This window comes from Pholcus phalangioides, unplaced genomic scaffold (assembly GCF_987345545.1).
Source record: "Pholcus phalangioides strain wild (caught in Gottingen) unplaced genomic scaffold, Ppha-v1.0 ptg000007l_1, whole genome shotgun sequence".
NCBI lineage: Eukaryota > Metazoa > Arthropoda > Arachnida > Araneae > Pholcidae > Pholcus > Pholcus phalangioides.
In genome coordinates, this window is record NW_028301600.1 from 3,359,704 (window position 1) to 3,369,548 (window position 9,845).

Here is a 9,845-nt window from a genome sequence, read left to right on the forward strand (position 1 = left end):
TATTCAGTTCACGCGGAGCGGAAAAACCTGCTCCTAGGAAAACCCGGCTTAACAGCAGGTTTTCTGTGTCGCGTGCAGCGTGAAAACGCTGATTGGTTAAAAAAAAAACTGTTCTACATCACTTGAGTGACCCGTGGAATATTTCCAAATCATTTAAGCGATGATTGGTTAAATCATCGCTTAAATGATTTGGAAATATTCCACGGGTCACTCAAGTGATGTAGAACTGTACTGCGGGTTACTTAAGTGATCTGGAAATGTGCCACTTAGTTCATTTTCAACAAAATTATGTTTGAGGTCATAGGCCACATCAGATGACAATGAGGGTCACATTTGGCCCTCGGGCCATGCGTTGAGCATGTATGTTCTATATAGATCGTAAGATGATTAAATGAATTCTATTATTCTCATACGCATTTTTTCGCATTTACTTAAGGTTATGATGAAAACGCACCGACGGAGATTTGATGTGGTGATTGCATTCAGCAGTGCAGAAAGGGGTTTCAGAGATTGCGACCATGACTTTCGTGCATGCGATTTCAATAATGAAGTCTTCAAGCCACATCCATGAAGAAGGATCATGACCACACAAATACACTGGTGTAAGAAATTAAGAGAATTTGCAGACCTGGTCGATTATCTTTAGAACTACTGTACCGATTTTAATGAAATTTGATATGTACATACATTGATACAATACAAAACAAATAACCATTCAATAATTGTAATACACACGCATGATCGTGCGTAACACTCGTTGGAGTCGGAAGTTATGAAACAGCGGTTGCAGAATAAAAAAGCTTTGTTAATAGATGGGTTAATAGGGGGTATGGTCCCCTCTTACAGATATACAGGTCTCGCAGCGTGATATCATACTTGAAATAAGGCAGTTTATCATTTCCTGTGGCAATTGGTCCCACTCGTTTAGCAGCAACGCTGTTTTCATTCCCTGGATGGTTCCCGGAGGGGGGTTGCGAGTTGCAATTGCCCTCCCCAGAGCGCCCCAGACATGCTCTATAGGGTTAAGGTCTGGAGATCTGGCTGGCCAATCCATCCGGCGAATATCCTCACTCTCCAGAAAATCATCGAGCAGAAGAGCTCCATGTGGCCTCGCGTTATCGTCCATTAAAATGAACTCAGGGCCAACTGCACCCCTGAAAATGCGAACATAGGGCTCCAAGACCTCATCCCTATACCTCACACCAGTCACAGTGCCTCTTTCAAAGACACGGAGAGGTGTGCGGCCATCCAACATGATGGTAGTAGGCATGATGGCAACATTGGAGGGTAGGTAGTGGGTTCCTGGTTCTCTCCATATGAACGTACGGCGAGAATCGGTGCTTAGGCTGAACCGGGACTCAGTGAAGAGAACGGTCGCCCATTGATCCATACTCCAATCTCTATGCTCTCTGCACCATGATAAACGGATTCTCCTGTCCGTAGAAGTGAGCGGGACGCAAACAGCAGGTCGTCTTGCAAACAACCCTCTCTCATGAAGTCTTTTGGAAACAGTCACCCTTGATACACGGGTTCCTGTGGCTGCATACAAGTCACGAGAGAGCTGAGAAGCTGTAGCACTCCTGTTACGTCTCGCTATAATCGACAAATGGTGATCTTCTCTGGCCCTCGTGGCTCTTGGACGACCTTGCCCAGGCTTTCTCTCGATGGATCCGGTATCCTGGAACTGTTTCCATAAGTTACACACGACGCTGGGCGTTAAATTGAACTCTCTACAAATCTGGACTTGAGATCGGCCTGCTTCTAGCCTTTCCACAATTCGCCACCTCATTCCATCATCTAAACGTTGGTGGTTACTCATTTTTACTGTTACAATTTGAAATTAACCGATTGCTGCAAAATAACACCAAGAAATTCGCCGAGGTGTGCTAGCGAACGAAATGCGTCTTAACTTACGCGCGCTTATAAAGCCTGTTTCTCTACTGGCTCCGCCTACACGCACGTGTACGCTTACGTATAAGATTTGCATTTTTGTCTAAAAGCAGTGGTTTTACATTCAGTTCAGTTATTTTCATGAAATTCGATAAAATATGCAAATTCTCTTAATTTATTTCACCAGTGTATGTTGAATGGTGTGTGATTGAAAAGCATTAAAAAAAACATTTTTGACTCTTTTTATTTATCGTATTGGTGAAGAACAAGAACGCACAACCTCCGGCCTCCGGGCTAAATGCGGAGTGATAAGGGGTCCCATCCGGCCCGCAAATTGTGTCCCAGTAGAAAAGTATCAATATACACACAACACAATAAATACCCACCCTAACTACATTTCTTTCATGAAAATACGGGAAATCGGGATCCATACGGAGATATCACCAATTATGGCCAAAATAATTATAAACTACAAGAATAGTTGCCACGCACACCCAGACAACTGTCAAATGCAAACAAAAAATTGCGAATTATATAAAAATATTGTCAAAATGTGCAAGCAAAGTTGGAAATTATACCCAAAAAAAAAATGATATCGGAAGCAAGTAAAGTTTCGAATTATACCCAAAAACTGTCAAATTGAAGTAAACTTGTCAATTACAGCCAAAAAATTTCAAATACAAAGTCCACAAAAGACAAAATGACACAAAATGACAAAAGACAAAATGACAAAAGACAAAATGACAAAAGACAAAATGACAAAAGACAAAATGACAAAAGACAAAATGACAAAAGACAAAATGACAAAAGACAAAATGACAAAAGACAAAATGACAAAAGACAAAATGACAAAAGACAAAATGACAAAAGACAAAATGACAAAAGACAAAATGACAAAAGACAAAATGACAAAAGACAAAATGACAAAAGACAAAATGACAAAAGACAAAATGACAAAAGACAAAATGACAAAAGACAAAATGACAAAAGACAAAATGACAAAAGACAAAATGACAAAAGACAAAATGACACAAAATGACAAAAGACACTTATCGAGGTGGCTGAAAAAAGATGTCCATGAAAATATGTTTGTTGAATATATACCTAATATCTAAACCAGAGGTCTTAAACCTTTTACAGTTTCGAGTACTGTGCCTGTACTTATCATCAAAAGAAGAGCACCTTCACGGTACGTTTAGCATACGAATGCATGAAATGACGATGACTTCAATCCTTGGATGCAATTCCTCCAAGGTGTTTAACTGGAACGTTGATAATTACACTCCGGGTAATTCAAGGAGCACCACGGTGCTCGCGAGTAACGGGTTGAAGATGCCTAGTCTAGGGCATAGTTTTCCAAACTTTTCATTAAATCGCCCCTTCTTTTCTCTCTTACCGCCCCCAACTCAAGTGAACCCATAGGATCCTATGTTAAATCCGTGGTTTCTGTCGCTCCCCTGGACCATTGCATCGGGGGGGGGGGGGCGATATTGCCCACTTTGGGAAACACTGGTCTGGGGTCTATGCAGATCTCTGCTAGGTCCTCAGATGAATGTGTACGAGGTGCATATTCGGTTAAGTAGGAGCAAGCATGCAGTCCATGCGGAATTTCTAACGAATCGGTACCTGCCGGAATGTGTGTTCTGAGTGTATGTGTGGGGCCCCCTAACGTATCTATGTTATCAGAATTGCGGCTTCATGTTTCATGAGTTCGGGATTGCTTTAAAAGGGTGTGACGCAACAACTCCCTGTAGCGGCTCTGTGTGGCGTTTGCGCACCTATGTTTCTACTATGTGACTTTGGATTGTTATCGTATGCCTGAATTTCGTTTTCATTTTGGCGATGTTTATCTGAATCACCTGTATAACACTCAATTGATTCGCCTCTGTCCAGACAGTAAGGAACTAGGTAAGTGAGTGACCAAAAGAGTGACTTAAAAGACTGCAAACACGTGAGTGAGCAAAAGAGTGACTTAGAGCGTGAGTAAGCATGTGAATTTCCAAACAAGTGACCTACAGAGCGAGGTACCAGGTCAGTGAGTGGCCTAGAGCCAGGGCCGTCTCAACAGCTCAGGGGCAACGTGGTTATTCTGAGCCCCCCCCCCCCCCCACCTGGTGACATGGGCGCCGACATGAAGAAAACATTGGGGGGCTGAAAGTTGCTGGCCGTCCCGTATATATGGGACTTAAGTGCGTACGCAGGAGTGGGAGGATGCATTGCATTGTTTTTTCAGAAATTATTGGGGGGGGGGCTCAAATGGCCTCAGCCCCTAGGTTCGGCGCCTATGCCTGGCGAGATATGTTTATTTTCGAAAATTTTAACCAGACCTCATTTTCATGAGCAGTGCCCGGGTGAGCCTGCTTAGAGCGTGTGCAATTATATGAGTGGCCAAAACAGTGGTGCAAGCGTGTGAGTGACCAAAATAATGTGTAAGCATGTGAGTGACCAAAACAGTGTGCGAGCGTACGACACTGCCTGCAGCGTGTGCAAATGTGTGAGTGTCAGAAACAGTGTGCAAGCATGTGAAAGTCAGAAACAGTGGACAAGCATGTGAGAGTCAGAAACAGTGGACAAGCATGTGAGAGTCAGAAACAGTGTGCAAGCATGTGAGTGACCAAAATCACCCTGTACAAAAATTTCGCCGCCCTTCTCCCATGCTACTAATTTTCTTGGCCTCTCATTCTTCAAAAAAATTTGCCGCTCTGTATTTCTCGCTCTGGGTTATAACCCGCTAAGCCCCCCCCCCCCCATGTAAATATTCCATTGCCTGTATAAAAAAATAGAAGAAAAACCTTTCCCCCTCCATTTCTAGTCTCAGGCAAACTTATTGATTCAAGAACGATCCTTGTCATAACATAAGAATAGTTATTTCGACATAGATGGAATTCTTCCGAATCCCTCCTCTGGTTCGTATTGGTGCATCAAATGGATGCTTTTAGCCAATTCGGTTCGAGAGGCGGGGCTCCGACCTCCTATATAGAATTACGTATCAGCCAACATTTTTCAAAAGAGAATGACGTTCCACGTAATGCAGGGGTCTTCAACGCATGGCCCACGGAGCTTTTCGTCTCTTGGCCCACCGACCATTTTCAGAATGTGATTGAAAATATCGAGAATTAATTTCATTAGTTCTATAAAATTATAGAATTAATGAAAGAAATATTTTCGTAATTGATGAAAGAAATATTTCTAGAATAAATTAAAGAAATAATTCCAGAACAAATTGATGAAAGAAATAATTCAAGAGTTGGTGAAAAAATAACTTATAAATCAATGAGAGAGAAATAATTTCAAATTAATAAAAGAATAATTGCATAATTATTGAAAAAAAATTATTTCTTGATATATTTAGAGGAAAACAATTTCAGAATTACCGAAATAAATAATTAAAGAGTCATTTGTTCAGATTAAAATTAATCTCAGTATTGATTAATTTAATCAGTAATTAATCAAAAACTTCTTCAGAATTAGTGAAAAAAATGATTTCAGAGCTAATCGAAACTAATAATTAATAAAAGAAATAATTTCAGAATAAATGTCTTCAATTACTTTTGTCTCTGTTTAACTGATGCCTCAAAGGCCCCTTTTATTAAGATGTCACTAAATTGCGGAGTTGGTGGCCCACGAGCTTCGTGGGAAGTTTCAATTTGGCCCGGGTGTCTGAAAGTGAAGATTCCTGACGTAATGCTGCTCTGTTCCTTTCGTCTTCAAGCTCCAACTACATCTCAACCTGTGATCCGCGTATCCTTGCGGGTCCGTGAATAGGCTACTTTGTAAGACGTCCGTGGGATCACATTTAGTGCCGTAACAATCAATTTATGATATGTAAATTGTAAGAAACAATAAATTTTGGACTTTATGGTGCTGGGAGAGAGGGGTCAGTATCGTCTTAACGAATAGGCCCACCCAGTCACTATCTAGGGGCCCTCAAGAGAATGGGAATTCAAAAATGAGAACCGGTTGAAATTTTCGGTAATTTGCCAGGCAGGGCCTCAAAATCACTTGTCCGGGTCCCATGATGTTCTTAAGACGGCCCTGTGCGGGGGCTTGAAATTGAAGGGGCTCTGCAAAGCATTGACTCTCACCAAGAGGCCCGCGACATCAAACAGGTCGGGAAACACTGAGGCTAGAAAACAGAGGCTGGGAACATTGAAAGGCGGCACACAGCCGCCCTTAGGGGTGTGCGACAGGCGCGATCACACCGAGAGAAATGATTTGAAGAATTTTAATATTTCAGAATTGATAAGAATTCCGAATTTGTTTTTAAAAAGCTATTCCAGAATTAATGTAAATTCAGAATTCATGAAAGAAATTACCATTATCGTAAGTGCGGGGCCGAGTGCGACCGCACCTGTCGTACACCCCTATGGGCGACTCTGGTTGTACTGTATCTGTAGCGTCTGCTGACTTAAGCTGGATTTTCCTAGGAGTAGAACTTTTGCGCCGTGTGCAGCGTGAGAACCTGCTCCTAAGAAAACCCGGCTTTACCCCCAATCAGTTCCATCGCTCCCCTAGGGGCGATATCACTCACTTTGACAAACAATGTTCTTTCTAGGCAAAATTTAATTCCTGCAGTGCAAACTTCCAAAGATTTTATTTCTGTATTTGTTGAAATATTAAGATTTGAAAGAGAAAGAAAAAAGTTTAAAAACCTAGTTAATCCATTTGTATTTTTTCCCACGTTTTTGGCCACGTGCGTACGCAGTATTTCCTTAAGGGAAGGGTCCTCCATTTTATCTATCATTCGAGTGGGGGGATGATAGTCCTTATCCTATACCTTATATTACATGTGTGCTTTCTCCTGCCCTTTCATTAGCTTTGAATATTTTGAAGTTGCATATTCGCGAAATTTATATTGAACTGAACTGCCATCATGACGATTGCAATCACATTAATCTGATGACTAGGAACAGCATAAACCAGTGGTTCTCACCCGGTGCTCCGCGACGGCTCGAGGAAAATACAATAAATCAGTAAATTTAATAAGTAAATAAATAAAAAAGAAGAGGCCTACGGGGCTCCGCCATAGAAATTTATATACCAAAAACGGTTTCGCGAGTCGAATGGAGTGGAATAAGTACAAATACAAATACAAATACAAATACAACGCCACAACAGGCAAAATGCCCAACGAGGTGGCTGATAAAAAGATGCCCATAAAAATATCGAATACGTTGACATATTCTGAGGTTGTTATGAATGATAGAGCATTTTGTACCGAGATTTCTAAAGGCGCGTGTACACTAGTGCGCGGATCATGCAATAAAAGCATCCGCAATTGGTTGTTCAGTAATTTGTACGGTGTTGTGAACAATTCTTGAGCTGTTTTCAATGGACCCACCTGGAATCGGGGTTTTCAACGAACACAAAGGGAGTTTGTGTACCCACGAGCGGATTAGAACCACTGCAGGGGTCGTGCGTTGCAAGATTGGCTCGCTAGTGTATACGCGCCTTAAGATGCAGTAATAATGATGTATATAGTGTGTGTTTTGAATTTTCATCTTATTTTCATTTTATACTAGTACCCGTCGCGCGTTGCTGCGATCTCTGAAGAAAGGAAATTCAAGGAAATGAAGGAAAGGAAAAAAAACAAAAACACTATGCCAGAAATCTTCGCGGGAGTGTACTCAACAATTTCCCAAAGTTTCATGGCGATCGGATGAATGGTGTAGTAATGCATAAAGGACAAACAGACATACATTCGTTTTTATATATATGAGTTACTTATCCCGACCCGGCGAATGTGATTCGCCATACGGGGGTGTTTTTATATATATAAAAGATATGCATGTTTTTATTTTTATGTCCAAACTGTAACTGGGCTTTTGCCCGTAGTTTGTATTTTTTAAATGAATAAATAAATATTGACCACTACATCGGTTCTATTGAAAAATCGAAATGCCTCCAGAATGTTATCCAGAATTGTTTTAATTAAAACACACACACACAAATTCGACTTTACACAAATAAACTAACGGACAACGTCTTTCCGTCATTTTTATGTTGTTCTTCCCAACTTTTCTCCGATTTTTGAATCCAGATATCTCAGCGAATATTGCAATTAAAAGGAGGTATTTTTTTTTGTTGTCCTCAGAAGGAACAGTGCGACAACTTTATAATTGGGTGTTCAGTCCTCGTGTAACAGTTCCATATTATAAGCCCATTCCATATTATCCGACTATAGAATATAAAATATAGACACCAGAACAATTTTTTAGGCGCCAAAAGATATTTTACCCGAAAAAAGGTACAAAATAATGCTTCTTTCGACTTTTTCAGGGCATAGTGACCATTTTTCATGATGGCAGATATGCTCTGTCATCAATTCCAAACATTTTGTGCTGCTCTCAGCTTGCAAAATTTAGTAACTACACAAAGAAAATTTTAGGCACCAATACCAATTTTTTAGTCGCCGTGGTGACTTGGCGCCTGGGATTTGTAAATCCCTTGTATATAATTTGTGCGTGTACACTATAGGTCTATCTATGCTGTAAAGCAAGGGTACTCACTTTCGTACTCAAACTTCTGGAGAATGCGGGCCACTTCATTTGTTTGGAAACGCGGCGCGGGTCACTCAGGTGACCTGAAAATGTCCCAAAGGCCACTTAAGTTATTTGGAAATGTGTCACCTGCTTGTCACTTACGTGATCTGAAATTGTGCCACAACCACTTGAGTCATTTGAAAATGTGTCAAAAGCCACTTGAGTGATTTGAAAATGAGAAAAAAGCCACTTGAGTGATTTATGAAAATGCCGCGGATCACTTAAGTGAACCGAAAGTGTGTCATGGGCTGCTTAAATGATCTGCCAATTTACAACGTGCCACTCAAGTGAATTGGAGGTGTGCCACGGGTCGCTCAAGTGATTTGGAAATCTGCTACTGAAGTAATAATCTGGAAATGCGCCAAGAACCACTGAAGTAATAATCTGGAAATGTGCCACGGGCCTCTTAAAAATCATTTGATAATCTTTCGTAATCCATTTGAGTTGTTTGGTTCTTTGTCGTGGGCCACATCAGAGGATTCCGAGGGACACATTTTGCCCGCGGGTTATTTGTTGAGAATGCATGTTGTACAGCGCTTGTCTAAAATTACTACTGTTCATTCTGTGATCGACAGCTATCCACATGTTTAGCTCTAATTAACGTTCAGAAAAAACAAAATATAGACTTCCAGAACATCTCATTTAAAAATCTTGGTAATACCTCGTTCGGTGACATTATCCGTTCTTATTTCATTGCATAAGTAAAGTGAAAAATTGTCACTGAGACATATTCTGTGGTTGTTATAAATAATAGAGCATTGTGTACATCGAGATTTCTAAGATGCAGTAATAATGATGATGTATATTTTTTTGAATTTTCATCTTATTTTTATTTTATTATATACATGTGCTTTTATTTTCAAACTGTAACCGAGGCTTTTGCCTATAGTTTGTATTTTTTTAAATAAATAAATAAATATTGACCACCATCGGTTCTATGAAAAAAATCAAAATTCCTCCAGAATGTAATCCAGAATTGTTTTAATTTGAAAAAAAAACACAAAAATTCGACTTTACACAAAATATGTTCACTGGCAAAAAAAGGGTAAAATATGATACAGAAAATGAAGTATAAAAAAGATGAATGGGTAAGTGACGTCATCATATATTCAATATTTTGAGAACACAAAGTTGAGATAAACAACGCATAGTGTTTGTTATCATTAGAGCCCGGAAGTTCAGGCAAAATGCCTTTTTTTTGGCTATTTTCGATTATTTTTTGAATTTTTCTTGGCATAAATGCCCTTTCCGACATTTTTTTTTATGTTTATTCGTGAATTTTAGAGGCCATATTCTGAAGAGCTTGGATATTTTTAGCATTGCGTGCCCGAGAGATACGAAAATTGGTGTTTGGGCGTAGAAGTGACAAAGACTTTTCATCTTTACTATACATTTCAGATTAAAATCCTCATA

General features: G+C 40.1%; 1 long non-coding RNA gene across 1 annotated transcript in view; it reads left to right on the forward strand.

Annotated features, from left to right (window-relative positions):
• Nucleotides 1–762, forward strand: part of LOC149084803 (uncharacterized) — a 29,132-nt gene extending 28,370 nt beyond the window's left edge. Inside the window, exon 3 of the long non-coding RNA XR_016192876.1 lies at nucleotides 437–762. This is a non-coding gene — a long non-coding RNA (uncharacterized LOC149084803). The remainder of the gene's footprint in view (nucleotides 1–436) is intronic.
• Nucleotides 763–9,845: the final 9,083 nt, after the last annotated feature.